At 42.0% G+C, this 27,290-nt stretch overlaps 1 long non-coding RNA gene across 16 annotated transcripts in view; it reads right to left on the reverse strand.

The window, feature by feature from the left end:
* Positions 1-27,290, reverse strand: part of LOC115030650 (uncharacterized) — a 614,991-nt gene that overhangs the window by 265,896 nt on the left and 321,805 nt on the right. For 12 of the 16 annotated variants that reach the window (XR_015046772.1, XR_015046780.1, XR_015046769.1 and 9 more), the window contains exon 3: positions 14,712-14,782. The exons of the other annotated variants lie outside the window; for them this stretch is intronic. This is a non-coding gene — a long non-coding RNA (uncharacterized LOC115030650). The remainder of the gene's footprint in view (positions 1-14,711; positions 14,783-27,290) is intronic. 16 annotated transcript variants of the gene reach the window in all.

The following is a 27,290-nucleotide window of genomic DNA, read 5'->3' on the forward strand; positions in this document are numbered from 1 at the left end:
GTGTGTGTGTGTGTGTGTGCGTGCACACGTGTGTCTCTTTATCTATATATTTTAGTGTGGATGTGCCTGTGTATGTGAAGGTGCATTTGTGTGTACTAGTTCATAGTACCCTGCCTGACTTTTTTTTTTTTTTTTTTAAACGTGGGTGTTGGATAAAAAGTTCAGGTGCTCCTGCTTATACAGAAAGACTTTTACTTAAGGAGCCTTCTCCATAGACTTTGAAGTTAGGTCTTAAAAGATCTTAGAAATGTGTTTATGGTACCTTACCTCCCAGCAGTTTCTCTTCTCATTGCCCTGAAACTTTCAGAAACATTTACATACCTCTCCCCAGTCAGGTCCACCCCTGGGTTTCATGTAGCCTGAGCTGACCTCAAACTCACCAACCACATAGCTGAGGATAGCCTTGAACTTATGCCCTGCTCCTGTTGCCTGAGTGCTGAGACTGCAGAGAGGCATTCCCAAGCCTGTCTCATGTGCTGGGAGTGGAACTCAGGACTTCTTGCGTGCAAGGTTAGCATTCTTCTAACTGAGCCACATCCCTGGACCAAGAATCTCTGTCCCTAATTATTTTTGTAATTACTTCCTTTTCTCTTCTTCTTGTATGTGTGTGCATGCGCGCGTGTGTGTATTATGTATGCATGTTTAAATATGTGTTCTCCTACAGATATGTGATACCCCAGGCCTGATTTGCAGAGTCTTCTTGGAAAATTCTCCATCTTATAGAGACAGGGTTTCTCAGTTGAACCCAGAGCTCAGCAATACAACTAGCCAGTTGCTTTTGAACTCCCATTTCCATGTGACTAGTCCTGAAGCAGCAGGTGTTAGGAGTACTCTAGGAATCCAAAGTCAGGCTTGTGTGACAGACACAGGTGGCACAGAGCTGTGTCCCCAGCCCTCCCAATCCAGCTGGTTTCTTTCTTTTATTCAGTGACCAACAGTGCCTCTGCCTTCAGTGCTGCAGTGTTTACTAATAAGTCAGCGTCTTCCCGAGAGATCTTTCCTTCATCTCAACTTCAAGGAATGTGATTCTTTAAGAACAGGGGAGTGACAGTGCACATCTGTAATCCCAGCACTTGGGGGACAGAGGCAGGTGGAGTTTGAGGACAGCCTGATCTACAGAGTGAGTTCCAGGATAGCCAGGACTACACAGAGCAACCCTGTCTCAGAACTCAAAGCAAAAACCAAACCAACAGCATCAAACAAAAGTGAGAGAGAGAGAGAGAGAGAGAGAGAGAGAGAGAGAGAGAGAGAGAGAGAGAGAGAGAGAGAGAGAGAATTGAGGAGGGGGGGAGCTGGTCTCTTCTACCATACTACCTGTCTCTAACTGGTACCTGTGTATGTCTATACATACTGACCTAAACCTATAGAACTATCAGCGTGGTGACCAAAACTTCTGCTGTGTCATGTGACCTGATGATGGTTTATGGGTACAACCAGGAAGTCAGCAGCTTGCATCAAGAACTAGTGGTCAGAGCTACTGTCGAGACAGGTGGCTCCTCTGCCAATGAGAACACAAGGTTGGCTACCGTTTCACCCATTATAGTCATTTTTGTTGTGTCTAAGTTTTCCCTTAAACACAAACAAACAACAAAAAAATGGACTTGGGACTTGGGAAAGGGGGTATCACTCATGAAAGCTCTGACATCAGCTTTTATTGATGGCGTCTGGGTAGATGGGCTCCTTCATACATTCTAGCTCTATAGCTCCACCTCACATGCTCACAAAGTAAGCCTGAATGTAAGTAAGGCTGAATGTAAGTAAGAATGAGTGTAAGAAAGACTGAGTGTGCCAGTGAGCCCTGAGAGGCTTACATAACTGTGTTAAGAGAATTTGGCAGCTCATTGAGTGGTGTATGTCTCTATGTTCATGTGATCATGTGTGTACAGACGAACATGTGCATATGTGTAGGAGTGAGGAAAACGGTGTCATTTCTCAGGAGCTGGTCACAATTTTTATTTTATTTTTAAAATTTTAACAATGTCTCACCATCGCAGAATTCACTTTTCCAGGAAACCCCGTGCTTCATCCCAGCATCCTTGGGGTTACAAGTGCATACCACTATGCCTGGCCTTTTTCCCCCTCTTTATAAAGATTCTGAGATCAAACTGAAGTCCTCATCCTTGCATGGCAAGCAGTTTACTCACTGAACCATCTCTTCTACCCCGATTCAATGTTCTTATCATTTTAGCAAAACCTACTCAACATACCAGCTATGGCATTCACTCCATGTCTAGACAAAAGCTAGTCTAACTTGTTCGATGGTGAAAAACAAATGAATAGAGACCGCCTAAAGGAAAGAGTCTCCTGAAATTAAAATCTTAATCTGGGTCTGAGGGAGTCACAAAATTGTGCATCCCTCTAGAGTTATTGTAAGCAATTATGAACATTCAATTAGGAAAGAGAAGTGTCTTTATTTGCATTGTGGTCAGGGACATGAAACGCAGGGTCAGCAGATGAGAGATTAAGTCAAGATGATTCAGGCAGAAATCCTACTCAAATTCAAAGTTATTTGTGCAAATGAAACTATCCTCCATATCTGTTAGATGCAGAGGCACGCTGATATGTTCAAGAGTCTGAGCTTGGTGGGCAAATATAGAAGGTGATATGCATTATTTTTTTCATGTGTGTGTGTGTATGTATGTGTACTGTGAAGAACAGTGTAACTGTCATGACTCACATTCTTTTCACACTGGTTCCAGGGGATCAAACTCAGGTCACCCAGGTTGGCAGCAAGCACCTTTTACTCGCTGAGCCGGCTCACCAGCCCGGCTATGTGCATTTTTAACAGGTTGTTGTCAGATAAGGATTTAGAATACGGCTGTAACGGTTCCTGGGAGGCTGATGAACTTGGCTCATTCTTAGCTAAGTTATCTAAAATACTTTAAATACTTTAAAATAAAACTAATCCCTGCACTGGTGGGTTGAAAACTTTTCCTATCCCCAGGGCACTAAAATAATACCCTTTCCAACAGCAGGGGAAGTATTTTTAGGCGACAGCTCTCTAGTTATAACAAGGCAAGTCAATTTTTAGGAATTAGGGATGCTAATCACGGTGTCTCAAGATGTGCATTGCCGGGGAGTGGAATACAAGACCACAAACCGTCATGATCGCTGTGTGCCTCGCTCTGAGGAGGAGATGGAAACAGGAGGGAAACTCGGCTTCCTGGTCCCTCCACAGCCGGATCTATCATAAAGGTCAAGATAATTGGCCACATACAGCAAAATCAACACCACTCCTCTTCCCTAGCCTAGCAGATAAGCAGAGAAACTCAGCTCCCTGCCGGGCTAAGTGGTGGCTAGCTGAGGTGGAGGAGGAGAAAGGTCCGAAAATATGCATGCAAAAACACAAGGCCCTGTAATGATGCCATCAGATTAGCATTCAATATATTTTACAATCAATTGAGATACCGCAGGCTGCCCCCAAACATGCAGGAAATTGGTCCAAGATTTCACGAGACTACTCGCTCCCGTGTTTATGCCTATCTGGTGTTTTAGACGTTAAAACTCTCAACATTATAAATGTACATATTAACAAACGAAATCAAGGTAAATGTAAGTTCTAGTTCAATGCCACCTTTATAATATGACCACATGAGAATTCTGCTTTCCGTAAAAGTTCAATTAATCTTAATGATGCAAAGTCAAAGCAATATTGGCTGGAAAATAAAACATGTCAGAAAATGCACACAAAGGGACTGTAGAGAGGCTCTGCAGGGATGCTCTGTGGGAATGCTCAGTTGGCAGTGTGCTAGCCTCACAATCAGGGCCACATGAGTGCAGTGCTCATATTAAAAGGCCAAGCAGAAAGGTGCAGACTTATAATCCCAGCACCGGGAAGCAGAGACAGCTGGATCTCTTTGGACAACCAGCCTAGACTACAGGTGAATTTCACACTAGTGAGAGACTATGAGTTAAAAACAAGGTGCACAGCAGGCACCTGAGGAGCAGCGGGAGCCTTTACCCTCATCTCCCCTATACAAGAAAATCTATAAGGTAATTGGATTACTCAACATCCTAGATTAATCATATGTGTATCTAATAAAAGCCTATTGAATAGATTGCCAAAGGCAGCCAGGTTGATGAGCTGAGCTGATTCTGTTTGTATCAATGTCAGATGACTGCTCACAGTGTGCGGTCCATGCTGTCCCCAGAACCTTACCTGCTGAACATTGTGCCCTTGTTAGTGTCTTGAGACTCTAACTAATATCTTTTAAGTCTCCTGGGGGTATGTAGCTGGCCCTGTGTAAATGATTCAACTCCACTGGAGTGCTCCTGTTCTAAGCTCCCTGGAGTGCCTCCTCTGAAGAAATGGCTCTGCGCTGGAGAAAGGACTCAGCCATTAAGGGTTCTTGCTGCTCTTCCAGAGCACTGGGCTTTCCTGTACCCACATGATGGCTTACAACTGTATATCTGGTCCAAGGGATCTGACACCTTCTCCTGGCCTCCTCCAGCACTAGGCACATTTGTAGTAAACAGACATACATGCAGGCGAAATACCCATACATATGTAAAAAGAAAAGAAAAGAAGAAAAATTAAACAGAAATTAAGCATACACACAGAATAAATGTGTAATTTTTAAAAATTAGAAAATGGGAAATTTCTCCTTCAAAAGATAAACCACAGGGAGTAGAAAGCCTCCATGCAGAGGGAATACATTTCAGTGAAATGGGACGAAACTTTAAGACGCAGAAAAAATTATGGAGTTTGAAGAAAGGACTGAATTCTTGTCCCAGAAAGTTGAGCCAAGAGCACAGTACACAGCAGCAATTTGACTGCATCCCAGAAGTCACCTAGGGAATAAATTTCAGGGCTGGGACCAGCGGACATGGAGGGGCAAAGCTCTTTTCTGAGGCTCATTGAAAAGGACAAAAATGGATCCCTTTCAAAGAGAATAGTTACAGCTGCTGATGTGTGTTTAAGTCGCTCCTAACTAGTAGGTTTGTCCCCGTGTTCTGGATCGTGTGGACAAGCACAGAGTGTACCCAGTGCGCTCAGGGGTGTAATGCCTGCTGTGGGTGAGAGGTGGTAAGATTACTTATCTTAGAAAAAGAAAGGTCTAAGTATGGAGAAAATGTTCATATGAGAAAACATGAACCCTTTGGAGGATGTAGGGGAGAAAATAACTGAAGACAGTATGAAAGGTGTATGTGTGGCAAGCACTGGGGGGGGGGCACGGAGGACTGATTACATGCATCATAGTAAGCTCAATATGATTTGTGGCCCATTTACAGTTTTCATTGCAGTTTGCAGTAGGATTAGCCGCAAGCCTTCTGTTTGTTTGTTTTCAGATGCAAAACCGAACAGGTTCAGCACATAGCAGCCAATATCATGACTGTCAGCACAAAGGTCGACACTCCAGTAATGTGTGTGGTATCATATCACTTGACACCTGAGACAAGAGACTCAGAAATGAAGGTGGGTTTCCTAAGAAGTAAGCCAGGAGTTGATGGTCACCTTCCTTAACGTGTTTTTCTAACCATCAGCGAAGTGGATGGAGAGATTACACTGCAGTACAGATGAACAGCATAGTCATCAAAGCCTCTTCCCAGACCTTCCCACACTGTCTTCTGAGCAGGGGGTCCTGGGTTGTATATGAAAGAAGGCCAAGCAAGACAGGAAGTTTGCCCTTTCAGTTCATTTTGTACTTACTGAATGGTTATGAAAGGGCTAAAATAACTTGATGCTTACAGCTATGTTTTAAAGTTTGATATTTTGAATTAAAATGAGAGCTGCTAGTAGAATGTTCACAACAGAAGAGGAAATGGCTCACACAGTCTTGGATTCAGAGAACCAGGCTGGCTTCAACTCAGCAATCTACCTGCCTCAGCCTTCCTAGTGCTACCATGCCTGGCCCAAATATACAATCTTCATATGTAATCAGAATAAAGTATAATGAGGTATTGTATTTTTCCTGGCTAAATCTTCAAAATCAGTATATATTTTACATGTATAGCGTATCTTAAGAAATGAGCAATCAATTTATTCCAGACATTTAAAAGTTTTCCATTGGATCTAGTTTGGAGTGTAAATTAACTTGCTAGGTATTCAGAATCAGCACCTTGGTCAGCTGTGGTGACTCACCTTTAATTCAGTACTCAGGAGGCAGAGGCAGGTGGCTCACGGAATTTGAAGACAGCCTGGTTAGTTCTAGGATAGCCAGGGCTACACAAAAAAAACCCTGTCTCAGACAAACAGCAGCCAAGACCAAGACCAAGACTAAGACCAAGACCAAGACCAAGACCAAGACCAAGACCAAGACCAAGACCAAGACCAAGACCAAGACCAAGACCAAAACCAAGGACATCTCCCTGCCCCCTCAGAGAATCATCCTCTTTCCCAGTGATGGCGTCTCAGGTGCTTGGTGGCCCAAGTTGGCAAGAGCCTCCCCTGCCAGGCAGTGTAGTTCTTGGCAATTTCAGGCTGACTTTTGCCAGGACCTGCCATTCATTCCTCATAATACCTAGCCGTAGGTCAGCCTCTTGTGTTGAGTTCCATGCTGAGCATGGTGGAATCAGCTGAGACCATGGATGCCCATAGTAATGGAATCTCTGGCCATAGTAGCTCACTGTGACATACTCCCTTCTGTGCCAGTCTGTGCACTGCCCATTTCCTGGCAGAGTGGGCCCATTGACCTATGCTTAGAATTCTTGGGCAGGTGTTGCAAACTACTCCAGCACTTTCCTCAGTAACCAGGTTCTTGTGTGCTATCACAACTGGTCCTCTATTTGTATTTCAAAGAGAAAACAAGGTATAACCTTGAAATAATTTGCTCTTGAAGAAACATTGGGACTCTGTCCTTCCTCCTTCTCAGGCCCCAGCATCCCAGGGATGAGGAAGGAGTCTCATCCCCTACATGTTGTGCTTGTTGACATAACAGGGCCAGAGGTCAGTGATCAAGGACTGAGGCTTAAACAAGTGTTTCCTCTCCAAAGTTTACCTGGTATTTGTCACAGCCACAGAAAGCGGATTTATCTATCAAGTAACTAGCAATGCATTTTACACTTAGTGGATTTTACTGTATGTTCAAATGTATTCTACCCATCCATCTATCCATCCATCCACCCACCCACCCACTGACACACCCAACCATCAATCCATCCACCATCCATCCATCAATCAATTTATCCATCCATCTATTCACCCACTCATAGACACATCCATCCATCCATCCATCCATCCATCCATCCATCAATCCATTCATCCATCAATTTATCCATCCATCTATTCACCCACTCATAGACACATCCATCCATCCATCCATCCATCCATCCATCCATCCATCAATCAATTTATCCATCCATCTATTCACCCACTCATAGACACATCCATCCATCCATCCATCCATCCATCCATCCATCCATCTACCCATCCATCCACCCACTCACCTATTTGTCCACCCCACCAATCCATCCACCATTGTTCAATTATTAGCTGTCAGTCCGTCCACTATGAAGTGGACATAAATAGCATGGGGCCTAAGAAGAGACTGTGCCTAGACAGAAGAACACAAAGATGCGATGAGTCTGGGTTTCTATGTTCATAATTCAACCTCCCCATTATTATATATGCATAATTTTGTACAACTTAAAAAATTTATATGTCAGATAAATTGTATTGTTCAAAGTTTATATGTGTGTGATACTGTGATTCACAAGTACATTTTTGGCATTGGATGGCTATTTTAAAATTGGGATCACAGGAGATTCAAAACTGGGTCTCCGCTGCCGCAAAGAAGCTGTGGCTGTGGAGCGAAGTGGGAGGAGCCATGCTGAGGACTGAGGAAAGATGCAAGTGAAGCCCAGCTTCATATCAAGCAAGGCATCCCATCTAATGACGTTATACAGTGGGCAAGGCACCAGACAGCCTCAACAATTGTGGAGCATCCTTTGTAAGACTTATTTTTGTGTGTTGGACAATGAGTGAGGTGTGGGGGAGAGACATCAAACCCGTATGAGACATAAACTTTAATGACAACAAACAATTTATCAGACACCTTTTTTCATTCAGCATCAACATGTGGGGGCCATTGAGAGAATTGAATGATTTAACCCATCTCATTCATCATCCGAACCAGGGAACAAGTTGTAAAAGTCATGTTTTTCTAGATTACCTGACAGGGGATGGATGAAGCAGGGGAGGGAACAGTGAAGATGACAGGTGGTGTGCCAGTCTTCTGAGCAGCTGGGGGATAGCAACACATACATCCTGGCTAATGGTGGAGAACACCATCACTTATTATGCACTATGTACTTACACCCACAGCTATAAGGGACAACAGCACAAGAAAATGAAACAAATGCCTGAGGTCACTCTCTGTAGCATGCACTCAACAAGCGGTAAGTACTTAATTCAGGCCAGAGCTACTTAAGGGGGTTAGGGAGTTGAGAGACAGACCCTGTTCAGACCACCAAGCTGGTGAGCAGCAGAAGAGGGGCTCCAGCAGAGTTGGCCCTAATTGGAAGAAGCTGGCTTATGCTATTTCTAACTAAGCACCTAGTGACAAACAACTTGGTTTCTTATTCCTTCGGCTGCTTCCTCCACAGCCTTTCCCAGTCATAGGGACTGGCTCAACTGCCTCCCCAAATAGACTTTGAACTAAGGTGATCTGCGTCTGAGCCATCAGCCAGTTCTTGAATCCTCAGTCAATGTGGGAAAAGCACAGGCAAAATAAGTGAATAAATTGCTTTATTCATTTTACAGAAGTGGAGATTCTGAGCCTCACAGCTCAAGGCTTGATTCTACAGGCTGAATAAATTCTGCATTGCTGCCACATTCCTTCGGTTGCTACTATTCTATTTAAACATCTGCTTCCAGATGTGGAGATGCCCAAATCTGGCACATGAGCTAAGGATTGGGTGTCTTCCTATAGTGGAAAAAAAAATCAAGATTTAATTTGGATAAGTCAGACGAAGAATGGCTACCAGGCTTTTAGAGTCAGCAACAGTCCCCTTTGCAAATATTGTTTAAATTTATCTGTTACAAAAAGCCTGTGGAGTGACCATTGCTTCATCTTACCACAACATTGTTGTAAGCTTAATGATTTATCCTAAGTCACCAGCTGGGGGTGGGGTGGGGTGGTGGCAGAGCTGACGGTAATGCCCAAATCCATTTAGTACCAAGGCTCATTACACAGGGCTCAGCCTTCAGTCTATAATTTGTGTCTAAGTTCCTTGTATCCTCAATCGCTTTGTAGATAGATGTAAACAGGACTCCTTTTCTCTCACCAAGCCCGGATCCTCTTTAGATGCTCTATTACCATGAGCTTGTGTCCAAGTGTCTCTCCAGCCAATACCACTGTAATGATGTTTAACTCTTTACAGAGGGAAGAATTACCAGGCCCTCCCGCATTTGCCTTTCACATGGCTACAGCTTTTTCCATTTTCTTAGACTGGCTTTAGGCTAAGGAGGTCTATTGAATTCCAACTTTAAAAAAAAAAACCTGCTATCGAGAAGACACCTGCTATTAAGAGAACATCAGCTTTCAAAGGATTAGAACATGAGAAAATGTCAGCGTAATATCCACGGTGAGAAACATGTACCTTTCATATCTGTAACTCAAACCACTGCCAATCTTTGAGCATCTCTCATTACATCTCCTGGAAGGTTCCCCTGACCTCTCTGTCCTCTTTTGGCACACATCCTATTGCTGTGAGTACAACTGCATACATAGAGAGCTAAATGGCAGCAACACATTCTTGTTCTCAGGGAACTGAAACTCTACCAAGGAGGACAAACCCTGCAACCACATATCTCATGTAAAATGAAACAGTTCTTTTAAGTTCCCCAGAAAGAACTGCACTTATGTCTTGTGTGGAAAGAACTTATTGTGTTAGTGACATGATGGCACAATTTTCCTATTCATACAATTGACACATTTTTTTTTCTCACATTTAGGAGAAAGAAGCTCATCTTCCCCATTAAAGTTCCTATGATCCTGAATTAGTGACCAGGAGATATGTAGAGATGAAGACTAAACCAATATAGATTTCCCTGAGCCTGTGGAGGCTGCCTGTCTAACTCTCATGCTGTGGAAGGATCCAGTTTAGGTAAATTATAGTTAGAAAATCTAATTTGAATAGAAACACCAGGTTGAGAAAATCCTTAGAATTCAATGACTTAGCAGGTCTGTAGTTGTGGTTTGCTTTATGTAGGATGCTGTGTATGGGGAAAGAGGGATGGTTGCCAAGCTTTGATCTTGCCAAGTAGCCATGTAAAGATATCACATAAAACCAACCACCTTCTTACTTGTGATCTCATGAATGAAAAGGCACTTGGGTAAAAGGAGGATGGAAGGTAAAGGCAGAAATGGCTATGGCTGGCTGTATAGCAGCACAGACAGTAAGCACCACACCCAAAGGGAAGGACTGTAATGACATGTAGAGCTCTCTCTTCTCTCCTCACCTCATTCTAGATTCTAAAAGCTGATGTTTAGGGCCTGTGATCTAAGTTGTCATGGCGATGATTGACTGAAGTCAAGGGCCTGTAGGTGCTGGTTTTGTCCCTGGGATGCTGAGCTTAGTGAGTGTTCCTTCTTACCAACCCCCTGGGGCTTTGGGAGCATGAGTGAAGGTCACATTGTGGAGGTGTCCATGTCGATTAAAGTCTACTCTGGAATCAGATAGGTAGATGACAAGGAATGAGAATAGGAGAAGTCATTCAAGGAAAGAAGAGCAAATGCTTAATTCTTAGGACATTGCTTACACTGACTTTCCCTCCCTGGACCAATAACATGTGGGAACACAGAGCCAAGGCAGCGTGGCATGATAAATATGTCACCAGAGTCACTGGTTGAGTCACTGGCATCTCAGAACTGGGGGAAGGGTTCTATACTTTTCCAGATTGTTCTCTAAAACCTCTGAACTAGCACTGATCAGATGAGAAAGCAGAGAGAAGACATCTGTAGACGGTGGCCAGTTAGAAGTCACACATGTTTGAGGGAAGCAAAGAGCCCAGCTAACCACACAATCATAGGTTACTAGCAGAGGGAAACTTTATTTCTTAGACTCAGTACCAGTCTCGATGATGTGGTTTTTGTGTAATTTATTTTATGTAAGCCTGGCCATGATCCTGGCTTCCAGTTCTACTTCAGGGAGAAGGAAGACAAAGCTGAAGATCACAGCCAAGGTCAGAAGAACCAGAGGTCTCTACAAACAGAATGATTGCAATTGGCTGCTCAAGTACACACTCAACAAGAAGAAAAAAGGTGGGGTGGCTGAGGAGATGGATCTGTCAGTGCTTAAAGCAGAGCACAAGCACTCAAGTTCCATTGCCAGTATCCACATGAAAAGCTGGGTGTGGAAGCTGGGCTCAGTGGTGCATGCCTTTAGTCCCAGCATGTGGGAGGCAGAGACAGGCAGGTCTCTGAGTTTGAGGATAGCCTGGTCTGCAGAGTGAGCTCCAGGACAGTCAGGGCTACACAGAAAAACCCTCTCTCCAAAAGCAGCAACAACAAAAAAGCAAAACAAAACCAAAACAAAACACAACACCCCCCCCAAAAAAAAAAACCAAGGGAGAATAGGGGTATGGTGTTATTAACTTGTAATCCCAGCACAGACAGGCAGATCTCTGGAGCTCAGAGGCCAGCTAGCCTGTGCTAAATTGTAAGCCCCAAGTTCCACAGAGAGTTGCTAAAAAAATAAGGTATACCATGCCTGAGAAATATCTAACACTGACATGAATACTCATAACCTCATATCCACACAAGCACACACATGCACAGCTACACACACACATACACACACACACACACACACAAAGGAAAAATAAAGACAAGATCCCAGTTAAGCGTGCTCTGCAGTGATTTTTGACGTAGCTAAAAGCAAGCTGCCCTATGGATACATTATGACATTTTCCTAAGTGCTAGCTTGAATCATATGAAATCACTATTTTTGTAGGTCAAAAGTGGAAAATATGGTGATCAATACAGTTTGATCCAATGCATATTAAGTTCTAAGGACTTTGAGAGCCTGATGGCATATCAAGGGCAAGGCTGCAACAGAACTACTGAGAACGTCCCCTGTGCCCATTCTGAGGTCTGGAAAAACCACTCGTTCTTACTTTTAATGTGATGAAAACCTACACAACTCAAATTTTACTATCTCTGTCTTTTAGGTGCCCAGCTCAGCAGTGTCAAGTGTATTTACACAGCTGGGAGACAGACCACAGACCCTAATTTTTCTGCAATTTGCAAATGACATCCATCTCATTGAGGTCTCATGAGGGACGGACGTGGGCTGGCATGGTGGTGTCAGAGAAGTCAGTCTGGAACTGAGGGTGAGACATTCTAAGTTTAATATTAGATCTTATTTGACAATCAGACTTATTGAAATTTAATTTTCGTGCCACACACCAGATCACAGGAAGTACGTGTTTTAATGATTTCCAGTGTCCTCATGGGTGTTGGATGCTGTTGCCCCTTTTCTGACACACATCCATCGTCTCCTGAGGGGATCCCTCACTTTATGGAATCACCCCTCCGTTTCCTTCTTTCTGCCCCTTGCCCCATTCCACTCTCTTTTCTCTGAATTTCACTGTTCAAGGTGTTTCATATGTTAAGCCATTGTTGAGTAAACTACACATTTTATTTCATTACACCAAAGCTATGAACTAAATATGGTTGCTTTTTACTGTACAGTCTTGGTAGTGAGAAACGTAGGGGATACATAGTTACATGGGAAAGCAATCCATTAATATATGTATTCAAAATGTTCACATTAAAATTAGATACTAAAGTAGAAAACTTCCATTATAGAGAATATCCCCACAACTTGGATTATTATCACTCCCCAAACGGAGGGCAGTAAATACTTGTTTGAATGACTGATGGATGGCACAATGGAAATTCTCCTTAAATAAAAGATATCCAAGGACATAAAATGAAAAAGTGAAAAGAGAGTTGAGGGGAAGAGATTTATTTACAGAACACTTGGTCTGGGTACAGAAGGTTCAGGGTGATTTTTCTAATACTGTAAACAAAGTTAGAGGGGCTACATATTATCAGATTACTGTGATAAAATGATATGCTTCCTATAGAAATACATTTTTTTAATGGGGGAGCTTATTTGTAAGAATAGCATTATTTTAATTTTGAATATACTCGTGAAAGTTCTATAACAAACAGGCTATTTCAAAGTGGGTTACAATGTGTGTGGCATATTCTTGGATACTGAGTGGGTAGACCAGTAAGCCGGAGAGGGTGAATGGAAAGACTGTATGCAATATTCTTTCAGAGCTGGGCCAGGAGGTCTATCTCTTACTTCCTCCGCTGCTTTAAGGGGGAAAACGTTGTACCAGAGCCTGTTTTGTTTTTATTTTTCTCTAAAAGCCTTCTCCATATGCTTTATTCTGTTTTCAGGTCATCCTTTAAGGTTACTTAAGCTTTTAAAGAAAATGCTTGTGCATCCATAATGTCATATTTATTTACATTTGGAAAGCATACATATCTAAAGTTTGGCAACGGAAATCAATCTAATGGAAACTACAATAAACTAACTTGTAAATCCATCTTTTGTCAGGTGGGATGTTGCTATTAGAGCATTGTCACCCTCTGAGCCAGTGAAGGAGGGTGGAGCGGTGCGACGACTGTGGAAAAGGAGCCTCTTTGCCTGTAACTGAAGCAGGATTCATGTTCAAACTGAGTGTAGGCTTTAAAGGGGAACTGAGAAGTTCAAAGAAAACATGTGTGGAGCAGAACTCATCCTGGAGTAGTCAATTTAGGGAAGAGCAAATCAGAAAGGCAGCAGCATACAAGTGCATATTCATGTGAGCACATACCAATAAAACGACTAGCAGAAAACTGACATGCATTTTCGTCTCTGGTTCTCTACTTCACAGATACATTTTTGTTGCCCGTTGCTTTCTTTAGCCTGGAAACTCACCTGTGAAAGCATCAGTAGACTGACACACCAGGCCGTAGCACAGTCTTCTTTAGGCTCTCTGCTTCAGTTGAAATTGGAGGTGAACACATTACTTTTGAGATTGGTATGTGCAAATGAAACTGGCCAAATCTGGCTTCCATGAACATTGACCCACTGAGATGTGTCATCCACTCAGCTGTCAACCCTTCCTTTTTTTTCCATTTCAAAAAGGGAATCCATTCAATTCAGTCATCTATCAAGTACAAATGACTGAATAACTCATGGATATTAATTTCTGCTTACTCCTTATTTTTGACTACCCCAAAATAACATTGCAGGAAAGAAAATGGAGAATCGCAGGATCTCTTTGCTGGCTGGACCCTTCAAGATCATCAAATCTTTGTGTTCATCTCACAGAGAAAGAAGAGGAGAGCCTCCCTAGACTTGACCTGGTCAGGGTCCCTAGGAACAACCAAACCCAGTTCTCTGCTAATCACCAAAGGCCTGTGGATACCTCACTCTCTACCCAATTCTAGATAATGAAGGCCTATGAATGAAGAGACCAACAAGATGACTTTCTGAGCGAAATGATCTTGATTCCTACACCATGAAACACTGCACAATGTGTGTATGTGTGTGTGTGTGTGTGTGTGCACGTTGGGACCGTGGCCAGCAACCTGGTGCCTTCAGCCCAAGCCCACCATGCAGATCCAACAATTGTTCAATTTATCTGCCCCTCAGTCTGCAGAATGGGAGTAACATCAGTGCCACGCAGCTCAGAGGACAGAAGCAGATGTGAGATATAAAAAGCCCCCAGCTGCACCACGCAGGCCTGCCCTGGTTCATGCACATACCTGCTCGGGTAGGTGTGTCCTACTTAGACTGACAATGAAGGACCTCAAGACACAGGGCCATCAAGCACAACCTAAGAAAAACCAGGGGGAGAAAAGATAAAAAGCAAACTCACTATGAGGTGCAGAATAAAAGGAAGGAACACACCCTGGCATATTTGAGGCTGGCAAGAAATAATGTCATTTTTGAAATTACAGGTGGATGTGTTTCCTGCCCAGCCCCCACTCTCTTTTCTAGCACGTTTTGGCGAGCTACGGAAAATGAATAGAAGAGACAAAAAAGTACTTTGCCCGGCAGGAATACGGAATTGTGAAAGCACAGACAGCATACAGAGGCACTGCCATTCACTCACAAAGAATTTTGTGCATGTAGATGGCTGATTAATTGCCGGCCTGCCTAGACGAAGCTGCAACAAGCCAGATACTGTCAGCATGCCATCGGTTACCATGGAAATGCACAAGGTTCCTGTTTCTGACAGACCCTTGAATACTGGATAGATTGTGCCGTATGTAAATAAGGCAGATTAGTTTTCCTATATCTTCCAGACAAGGTTAGACAAAAAGAAAATATATCTGTTTAAACATACTCTCTAGCTTCTTAGATGCAATGAAAGGAAACCGGGGTATTTTTCTCAGGAAGCTGAACTCAGATTGTTATAACCGAAAGGCACTTAGAGAAAAAAAAATCACCAAAAAGATGCAAAAATGCTTTGCTCATATGCAGGGAGGGTTTCCAACTTGGCCACGCAAAGGCACACTTACCAGACTTGTTTCGTGGCCAGAAGTGGGTATCTTGGCTGTTCTTTTTGGGTTACACAACACCAGGCCGTGATTTCTACAGCATTAGGTGAGAAAGTGTTTAAATTTGTCTGTAATTTTTGTATATTATAAAGGGTAACTAGTGAGCCTCAAACTAGTGTAATAAACAACATCTAAATGTTTTAAAATGCTAAATTCTATAATGTGGGTATTCACTTAGACATTGTGTTGATATTCCCTTTTCTTTTCCTCGTTTTTTAAAAATTAGTTTTTGCTAGAACTCTCAAACTTCATTACCTCTCATATTTCAACAATATATAATTTACTAATTAAGTCTGATTCTATTTCAAGAAAATCTTCTAATTATCAGTTGGATATTCTAAAATATATGGCGACTAAAGTTTTTTTTTACATAATTTATGACACATGACTACATTTCTGATGTCATGTGCAAATAACAGTTGTACATTTTAATGTTTATTTATTAATGAAAGTGTCCCAGGAGCTAGGGAACATTCCACAAGACAGTGTCATGGAGCAATTCTTAAATAGTTCCTAAAATGTGAGTTCCTCAGAATAAAATATTGTATAAATTTTATTATCCTATGTTTTAAAAGCCATAGTTCTTATGCATTTTAAAGACTTTTCTATGTATAATTAGATGTGAAATTTCCATAGTTAAATCAATACATTCACATACAATTTGAGTAGATACAACATAGAAACAGTAGTAGCTATTATACTTATCCAAATTATTTAAACTTTTCTAAATTTCCATTAACAAGCTCCTCCTTATCTGGGTAAATGTAACACAATTTATTTTTATTTCCCATCAACCTACATATTAGATATTAGAACTGTCAGTACAGTATGCTACACCATATAATGTTCACATCTTATAACTCAGAGAGTGCTTGCCAAACATGAATGTAGCATTGTTATTAAACATTATCCAAAATTTTTGAAAGAAACATTGTTTACATATTATCATGTAAATAACAAACTGTTTAAAACCACTGGCTTTTAGTGTTTTCCTATATTTTTCCTTGCAAAATTCTCTTTGTGTTTTTCAATATAAATACAATATTAAGTGGGTGGTTTTCATACCTATTTCTAAATGAAGTGAGCAAGTATGTTATACCAGTTCCGTCATAGGGAAGAGATCAAAGAAAGTGGTTCAAACACCTTGGGGGCGGGCCAGTAGGGATTGAGATTATTTTCTCTGCTCTTCAAGTGTGGTATATACAGAGACATAAATGGGTCCCCTTCCTCAGAGCACTTCTGGGCTCATTTTGACAACCTACTGATGACGCCTTACCTTGCTCCTTTAAAACTAATCACAAATCAGCATTGGGATTTTTGGAGGGCCACAGAATTCTACTGTCTGTGCTTTTGGGAAATCTCAAGCTTACTATCTATGAGCATGCTTGTTTGAAGAATTAGTGCTACCTGTATCCTTGTATTCTTGAAGCCAAATGACACAGAAAGGAAATCCATTGTTTTTCTTCTTTCTCGAGTGCTATTATGGAAATGTTCTATGTTCTCAGTTATGAGGCACATGTCTTATGCATACCGGAAGTGTTTAGATTTTAGTTCTCTAAAATTCGTGATTTGTGAAATGCACGTCTTAGATGGCCACACAAACAGGACAGTATTCCTTTCTGCTTAAATATAACAAAACAGGAAGATATATGGTTGTATATGCCTGGAATGGTTTTTTTTTTAACATTTATTTATTCATTTTACAACCCAATAACCACCTCTCTTTTGAGAAGGGGAAGCCCTGCTCTGGGTGTTGCCCCCTCTACCCCCCGCCCCCCCTCCCCAATCAAGTTGGTGCAGGACTAGACACATCCTCTCCCACTGAGGCCAGACAAGGTGGTCATTTAGGGGTGCATGAGCTATAGGCTGGAAGGCAACAGGCTCAGGGATAGCCCCTGCTCTAGTTGTTGGGGGAACCCACACGAGGAGCAAGCTGTTCATCTACCATATATGTCCAGGGGACCTAGGTCCAGCTCCTGCTCACTTTTTGGTTGATGATTCAGTCTCTGAAGTTTGCAGGCAAATGGATGGAACTAGAAATATTATCCTGAATGAGGTAACCCAGTCCCAAAAGGACATGCATGGTATGTACGCACTGATAAGTGGAAATTAGCCATAAAGTACAGGATAACCACACTATAATCAACAGACCCAAAGAAGCCAAATAACAAGAAGGGCCCAAGGAAGAATGCTTGAATCTTTCTCAGTAGGAGAAACTAAGTAGATACTGAAGATTGATGGCAGGAGGGAACTGGGTACAAGAGGGGATGAGGAAGGCAAAGGAGATCACATGTAAAGAGAGACAGGGGAGAGAGAAGGGAGATCTGTGGTGGCGGGCGGGGGGCAATCTCTAGGACTTATCAGGGACCTGGAATTGGGGGAGACCCCAGAGCGTCTATGAGGGTTACTTTAGCTGAGACTCCTAGCAGATGGAGACATGGATCCTGAAGTGGCCATGCCCTGTAGCCAGGCAGGACTTCCAGTAAAGGAAGGAGGACAGCAATCTACCCACAAAACTTTCCACCCAAAATGTGTCCTGCCCACAAGGTGTGCACAGACAGAGCAGAGACTGAGGGAATGGCAGCCATGACTGCCCCGGAATGTTCTTAAACAATTAACAATCTGGCAATGAAATACCAGACTTCTCAGTCACTGGCGGAAGGAGAATCTTCCGTGGGGTGGCAGTGCTGTCCTATGGGGAGGGCCTTCGTTGGTCATTTACAGAACACTTACTGTGTGCTCCTTACTCTTCATCAGCGTGGGAGATTCCAGGAGATACCTAAGGTCCTGGCATCTATGGGGCTGAGCCCTCATGGGAGTACAGATAAGCTGGGGGAAAAGGAACACAGATGTCCAATTCCCAAGTCTGGGATGCTGCTGCTTGCCTCATCCTCACCATGCAAAGCTCTTCACTGTCTAGTTACTTCTGCCCGTTTTTCTACTTTGCTGTCCTACAGATTTCTTATGCGCTGTGCATATGGTCTGGATCTTTCAAAGCTTTGGATCTACCATGCTCCACTTTGGCTAATATGTAGAAAGTTTCCTGACACCATAGAAAGGGATCTAGCTTCTCTGGTTACATGAATGGAACACAGGCAAGGCAAACAGCTTAGGAGTGGCTTGTCTCATCTCCTATAGCTGAGAGTAGAGAAAAAAATGTCATCTTTAGGGCTAAGTTTTGTAACTCTATATTTCTTATTGTTAGAGAACAGTAAAAAAAAATTACCCATGTTATTCTGTGGACTTCAGAAATTTTAATCTAGAAAATTTATTACTTAAAAATATCCCTTTATTCATTTTCTTCCCCTTTTTATAATTTATAATTTGTCCTTTTCTTTTCCTTCCTACAAACTCTTCCATAGAACCCTCCCTACTCTTCAAATTCATGGTGTCTTTCTTCACATTGTTGCTGCACACACACACACACACACACACACACACACACACGTAATATGTATTTTCAGGGCTGACCATTTGGCACTGAACAACCAGTTGGTGCACTCTTTCTGGGAAGGCCACCTTTCTTGCTCCTAGTTTTTCTCAGTTGCCTCTAGTTCTTTGTTTAGGGTTGAGGCCTTGTGAACATTTCTTCCTGTCTACTTAGGCATGCCCATTGTCAAAATACACTGTCAAAAACAATCAGACAAGATGATCTCTAGGTCTGGCGGAGTAAAGCTTAGAGAGAGGGTGAGAGTTTAGCATGCTTGCCAAAGTTTAACCCTCAACAACAAAAACTAAACATAGTTAAAATCTCCCAAAATTAAAAAACAAAATAAAGGAAATTATAATGGGAGTAAACTGAATTTATAGAGTTAGAAAAGTGAAACCCAGCTTTTCATAAAACATGTCTCCTTTAGGAAAGACTGTGTAGAGGGCTGACAAAGAAGGCGGATCTGATGACCATGCAGTAAGTAACTACACATATGAGAAAAATGAAGAGTCTAGTTATGATCGGTCTCCTCATGCTGATCTGGCTTGCAAATAGTGAAGTGGTCTGTCATCAAGCTGATCATAGAAAGACGAACGTCAGCTCCAGCGCCTTCTGATTGACAAGTGAGAACACAGAAATACAGAAGAATAGGAAATACATTTGTCAAAGGACAATATTCTTTATTCATATAAAAACAGATCAGCATGCCAGGGAGGAGGAGGGTTTCCCCTCTCTTGCTGTCTTTTTGCAAGAGTAATTTCAAGATGAACTGACTTTGTCTTTTAAATTAAAGTCATACCCATCTGATTAAGTCTCTGTCTCTCTCTGTGTGTCACACACACACATGCATGGATGAACGAATGGAAACACACACACACACCTCACTAGAGGTCAATGGTGGGTGTCTTCCTCCATCTTGCTCTACCTTGTTTTTTTAAGTCAGGCTCTCTCTCTGAACCTGGCACTCACAGTGCTGGGAACACAGGCGCTCTTAACCACATCCATCTATTTTGTGTGGGTACTGTGTATTCACACTCTAGTCCTCCTGCTTGCAAGAGAAGTGCTTTGCTGACTAGACTGAGCCATCTTACAGCTGCTGATATTGTCTTAATTTAAAGCATTAGCATTTGCTTGTTTCATGTGCAAAAGCGTCAAGAAGATCCCACACAGGAGAAAATTTGTGAACTGTTCAGTGAGATGAGTCAGGTAAGGCAGAAACAAGAGGTTAGCATCTCTGAGATGACACCTACGTTGAAAACAATCAGAATCGTAAGGTCCCAATCCAGATTGTCATCTATCACAGGAACATCTTCCTTTGTTTTCTTATCACAATGATGGCCCTAACCTCCATCTGTCAATATTTAAAAATGAAATCTCAAATTATTTTTATGTTGACATTTATCTGACCTGTGTCTCCATAGACACAAAAAGAAGATTTTAGCACACAGTAGTTACAAATAAGACTGTTGCCTTCAATCTGCAGTTGGACACTTGGATTTGAAAGGGTTTCCCAAAAAGCAAAATGATGAGCATCAGCCGATCTCCCACTCGCTGCAAGCAAAAGTTGAGGCGTGACAAACGTGTTTAGTCAGCTGATTATTGGTATTTGTATGAGCAAAGCCATGTAACCTCGTGACAGACAGGTTGATGTTGGCGGGACTCGTGTTCATTACCAGCACACAAAACTGAAATAAGATTAATTATTTGATCAACGTAAAAGGGAACAATACACAGCCCAAGCAAAGACCCGGGGGGAGATGAGAAGAAAAAGTTTAGATAAAACAGATCCTTTTTTCTCTGATAAAAGAAGACTCACTTGCAAACGCACATGTTGATGACAAATGAAACACTGTATGATGTGTTTATAAAGCTCCACACACTGCTTGAGGCTGGTCTGCATGCTGAGACCTAGAACAGACCTAGAAGAGTTCTACCAGTGAAGCTATTAACTCAAGCTGGAAGCTCCCGATCAGATCACCAAACCAGAAAGGACTTGGGCAATGCTGGATTTCTAAAGTTCTCTTTATGTAAATTGTAAAAAACTACCAGGCATGGTGGCTTACATCTTTACTGTACACACTTGTGAGGTAGTGGCAGGTAGATCTCAAGTTCAGTGCCAGCCTAGTCTACATAGTGAGTTCCAGGACAGCCAGGGCTATGGAGAAAGAGTCTGTCTCTAAACAAACAAGCAAACAAACAAACAAACAAACTCACAAAGACCTATTTTTTTTTAATGCACTGCAAACAGAGGTCAACGTGCTTTGCTTTATTTTCTTCTGCATCCCCAAACTAAACTAAACTAAAGGGAAGCATCCCCAAAGCAGTGTGCTGTCCCCAAAGCAGTTGATAGGTGGATTCTCTTCAATGGGTCCTTAAGTGGAAGTAGACATTTTCTATACAATTTAATACACTTGGCCAACTGATTGCAAACAAACCTAGAAACATGCCGCCATTGTGACTGCTTCTCCTTCAAAGTAGTCAACACTGGCGCCTTTACCATACAACGTTAATGGCTAGAATAAGCTTGGTTTCTCTCAGCTTGTGGACTCTGATGGACGAGATCTGTCAGATGGCTAGGTTGGGTTATTCACTCATGAGAAACTTCAAATCTGTAGAAGGGTCTTCACATGTCTCAATTTACCTCCCCAGACATCCCCAGGAGATAATTTTGTTTCTCCAGCCACTTGATTCTGTGACTATTACAACATTCTACTGCATAGAGTTGAGAAGCCACTGCCTGTCTCAGAAATGCCATACATGCATTTCCCATTATCAATGCACATGATACTAGGGATTTCCTTGCAAGAAAAATTACATTAAACCCTCCAGTATCATTTTATATAATAATATACATGCTATTTCAACAGCTCTAATGTAAATATAATACCACCAAATATTTATATGTTCACACGGCATAAAGGCTTAAATGGACATGTTTTTATTTAATTGAATTTAAATAGTAATTTATATCTATCCTTTACATATCTATTGATAGAAATAGCAATAGTGTTTGATAGTAAGTTAATAAAGTTATGGTTTCAAGGCAATACAATGGAAACGTCATAAGAAGTTTCCAGAGCCCAGAGACATGCCAGAGTCCTGGGTCTTGAACTCAGATTGCTCTTTATCCCCACGTAGGACCACACCTCTGATGGAATCCTTGGGGACTGGAGACTCAGTTCAGACTCCAGGCTTCTCATAGTCTTATAACACTTGCTTGTATTGCCATGCAGTTTTTAAGTGGTTCAGTTTTTAACCAATATATTGCAAGTCTGATGTGAACACTTAAAGAATAGAGAATGGTTTCCCATCGCTCCACTGTGCTTGAGATTTTAAAATAAGTCCCTTTCTTTTACTTCCTCATTGCTGGTCACTTCTTACTTTTCAGAGACAAGACCTCCAAGGGCAGCATACTTTTCTTGTCCAGTTTCCCTTTAGCCTTGATACTCTTGCCTTCTGCCAGCCCCCCATTCAGATGATATACTACCTTTGTTTACTATCAGCAATTTTCTCTTCATAACAGAGCACCCACACTTGCACCCAACAGCACCAGAGTGCTTTGGGGAAACCAGAAGCAATGCCGCTGTTGTTTCTTTCAAAATCACAATGACTTCCAGTACTAGACCCGTTTTTTCCCTAGCAAGGTGTGTGCAGATCTGCGTATATACATGGATGTGGACAAATGTGTGTGAGTTTTGCATACTGGCTACTTTAGTGTGCAATGCAAAGTAGGCTTCCAGGATTCCAGGGGGGAGAAGCACGTTTAAGTTTTCTTCATGGAAATGGGCAGGGTTTGTCCTACCAGCACCAGCGAGGGAAGGGCTGCTCTACAATGCCTTAAGGTACACATCATGGCACCTGTAGATCTTCGTTTGGTTGAGTTTATGACCACATTGTGCATGGTACAAGCAATCTTCCCTACTTTATTAAAACTAATTTTTACTTGATGAGAAGATACTCTAGTTAGCCTCCACTCCTGTCAGTTCAAACAGGAAAGTAAGAAAATATACTTTTCTCTCCCAGCTTTAACTAAAGAGTCTATTTTTCCAGCTTTTGCTTATATGCCTCTATGTTCAATATTTTTCTTTGAGGATCTGTGATACACTTGAGTCATTTCAACTTCAGGCCATCCATCAGAATAAGTTAAGAGCGGGAAAGGGTCAGCCTTTTCTGTCTGCCAGTCTAGATAGCTTTCGTCTCTAATGGAATCCTTTCGATAATTATTTCATACTTCGGGCCAATCTTGATGGAGTCCATTCACCCCTTTGCTACCTCGGCAGATCATTCAAAAGCTTCTATTAGGACTCTCAGAGAAACCTCCTTTTGCTTTATGCTCAAAGAAAGGAAGTAGAAAACTAAACTTCAAGAGGGCCAGGCTTTCTGTAATCACCGGCCTGCCTGCTGTACGAGAGGCACTGGGTGTTTTTTTCTCTTCTGAAAGCTCTGTGCCCAGGTGGAAAGGGCTCTAAACTGTGCACACACCAGGCCATCCTCAGTCCCACCAGTCCCGTGCAGAAGCTATTATACATGCCCATGTTCATTTGCATATAATTTCCTATTATAATTTCTTAATATTTGGGACAGTTTGGCATTGGCCCTGTTTGGATGTCAGTGCTTTCCAAGAAGAGAAAAGAAAAGGAATCTCTGACCAATCGCCTCAAAGATAAAAAAGACCAGGCATAATCTAGGACAACTATTTATTTCTGGAACGTATCACAGTCCCTTTCTTCTAAATTGTATTTTTGCTTTGTTACTTACAAATGCCTACAGTCATTCTCTAAGCAGGAACCAGCAGATGGGCAGGTGTGGGTTGAAGACTGTGAAGTGCAGTGGGCTCTGAGCTGAGCAGCTAACCAGACAGAAAGCAACAGACTAGATGCCTCTGCTGACCACATCCCCAGGATGCTTGCCGGAGGCAGGGGGCTTCCTTCAACAAGGACTAGAAACACCTATCTGTTCCAAAGCAGAAAGACAGGGACACACTGTCTAGGTGGGCTTGTGTGAAGTGAGGTAGGGGTACAGTGTCCTCTCCCCACCTCTTCTGCAAAGGATTTGAGGTGTTTTGAATATGTATGTGAGATGAGGGCACAGAGGTCACCAGAGAAAGCAAGGTAGAGACATACACGTAGATACAACCCTGTTCACCAGAGTCAACTAGGGCACTACTGTTCCAAGCTACAAACACAAAAGGAACACTCACAGTGCAGATAGGACAGAGGGAAAGTCTCTGTAAGCAAGTCACGGCTAGGTACAGTCAAGGGGGGTGGAAAATGACTTCCTAGGTGCCCCTTCAAATTTAGGTGGCAAGTCAGCATCCTTCAGAAAGCCACATCCCTGGCCCATGTGCCTAAGGAGACCTAAATGAATATAGGCATCATCATCTCTGGAACATCTAGTGAGTGTTTTTGAAATGTATCATATATAGGATGATCTTTAAAAACAAGATTTTAATGTGCTGCATATCATATTTATATTTCATTTCCTGCTTTTCATTACTAGTAGTTTTACAAATTAGCCTATAATTTCATTTATTTTCTTATAAAAGCTACACATTGAATGAGATTTTTTTCCCTTTAGTACAAAGATGAACTTGGGAGACTTTTTTTTTTTTCCAAGACAGGGTTTCTCTGGGTAGCCCTGGCTGTCCTGGAACTCACTCTGTAGATCAGGCTGGCCTTGAACTCAGAAATCCGCCTGCCTCTGCCTCCCAAGTGCTGGGATTAAAGGCGTGCGCCACCACTGCTCAGCCCCTTGGGAGACTTTTGAGGACATAATGGGCTACTTAAAATGTGAATAGTCTGGTTTCTTGGTTTCAATTTTAATATTACATTCATTTATTTGTGTGGTGGGCATGCATATGTGGTGTTCTGGGAACGAGTTGATTCCACTATGTGGGTTCTGGGGACTGAACTCAGGTCCTACCAGGCTTGGCAGCAAGCCTCTTTATCCACTTGAGCCATCTCACTGGCCCAATTCTACACTTATTAAAAAATCACATATCCATGCACCTAGTTTTTCCTTCATCTTCATCACATTTGAAAGTATGAATGTCTTACATAAATTTTCTTTACACTATAATGCTTGCAAGCTTGTTACATATTACATGATAGGTACAAAGGTAATGTTCTAAATATTGCAAGTGTTTACTAACTTTCCCCTAATGCCTGGGTGTCTCTTTCAGTCTATTACATGAATCAGAAGGAAATAAGTCCTCACAAGCAGCAAGCAACAGAGTGTAGCAACTTCCTTCTTCACTAGTCACTAAAACTGGACAATCTCTTAATCTACTACATTTTACATTATAAATGTAGAATAAGCTGTTGGTTATACCTGAATGACTGTACAATTATTTTCCTGTCATTTATTCACTTAGCTGTGCTTTTAAAAGATTTATTATTTATTTTATGTGAATGTACATCTTTGTGCATGTATATTTGTGTACCATGTGCATGCCTGGTGCCTGTGAAGGCCAAAAGATGGTGTTAAATTCCCTAGGACTGGAATTAAACATGGTTGTGGGTTGTGAGCTATGATGTCAGTTCTGGAAACTGAATCTGGGTCCTTAGCAAGAACAGGCAGTGTCTTAACCATTGAACCATTTCCATGGCCCCATATATATTTAGGGTGTTTTTTTTTTTTTTTTTTTTGAGATTCTGTAGATCAAGTTGGCCTAGCATTCACTCTGTATGCCAGGCTGGCCTTGAACTACTGGCTATTCACCTGTCTCAGCCTCCCTACTGCTGAAATTACAGATGTGTACCCATACTTAACTATAAGCAGCCAAAATATTTCTAGTACCACAGATTATCTAAACTTTGGATTATAAACTCTTAAATTTTTATATGGCTTTTAAGTTTATAGGTAAACATGAATGTTCTGAGTTAAACTGAGATTAGAAATGATCTCCAGACTGAGTCTCAAGTCGTAATAAGTTTAAATCTAAATCCCAGTGAACTGCCTCCCTTGTCAAGTCTGAACATCAAAGACGAGACCCTTTCCCCAGAAGATGATTCAACCATCCCGCATGCAGCCCTTGAGGTCAGCCTGGGCACACATCCTGTGGGTTCTGGTCTTTCCTAATCTTGCTTGGTATAAAGGAAAGCAATCCTATTTCAGGGGGTTGGAACAGCCTAGCTTTGTTAGAGACAGCACTGTAGGAAGAGTCTAGGACCGTGTGTCAAATGCTGGGCCATTGTGACAGCCATTATGACACTTGAGGACACTCTGCTGTTGAAATGCTTCAGATGGTAGTAAATTATAACAAAACCTGACTTCTATCTTTTTACTATTTATTTTTTCTTAAAAAAATTTTAATACAATATATTTTGATTTTTTCCATTTCCCCACACAACTTTGTTCTCTCCCTTAAAAAAAATCCAATGAATAATAAAAAACACAAAATGTAAATCAAAACAAACAAACAAAACAATAAGACAAAAAAATTAAAAGCCAAACCAGACTAAATCAAAACAAAAAAAGTCCTTTAAACAACTACTGGGTTCATTTCGTGATGCTCAACTGCTTGTGAGTAAGGGCCCGAGCAAGCCTTACATATGGTGGCTATACACAGTGACACTCAAGTGGAGAAAACTGAATTTCTCTTTCTCAGGAGGTGTCAGTTGCAAAGAGCACCATGGTTAGGGGAGGGACCTCATGTTCACTCCCGGTCTCAGTGCTGGGATTCTGTGTGGCCTGAGCATGTGCAGGCCCTGGACAAGCTGCCACCATCAGTCCTGTTGTGTCTGGAAGATGCTGTTTCCTTGGAGTCATCCACCACCCCTGGCTTTACCAATCTTTCAGCCTCCTCTTCTGTATTGATGCCTGAGCCTTGAATGGAGGAAAATGAGAGACATTTTATTTAGGACTGAGTGTTTCAAAGTCTCTCACTCTCTGCACATTGTCCAGTTGTGGGCTGTGATGGTTTGAATAGGTTTGGTCCCCATCGTCTCATGTGTTTGAATCCTTGGCCCATGGTGGGTGGCACTATTAGGAGGTGTGGCCTTGCAGCAGGAATGGCCTTGTTGGAGGAACTGTGTCACTATGGGGATGGGCTTTAAGGTCTCCTAGTGCTCAAGTTCCTCCCAGTGTGGAACAGTCTCCTGGTTGCCTTTGGATCAAGGTGTAGAACCCTTCCTTCCTCCAGCAGCAAGTCTGCCTGTGCGCTGCTATTCTTCCCAACATGAAGATAATGGATTAAAGCTCAGAAACTGTAAGCTAGTGCCAATGACATGTTGTCTTTTATAAGAGCTGCCTTGGTCATGGTGTCTCTTCACAGCAACAAAACGCTAAGGCATGGGTCTCTCTGTTAATTCCCATATACTTTGAAAGGAAACTTCTCTAATATGGTGTGG

This window comes from Mus caroli, unplaced genomic scaffold (genome assembly GCF_978045245.1).
Source record: "Mus caroli unplaced genomic scaffold, Mus_caroli_1 scaffold_3, whole genome shotgun sequence".
Lineage (NCBI taxonomy): Eukaryota > Metazoa > Chordata > Mammalia > Rodentia > Muridae > Mus > Mus caroli.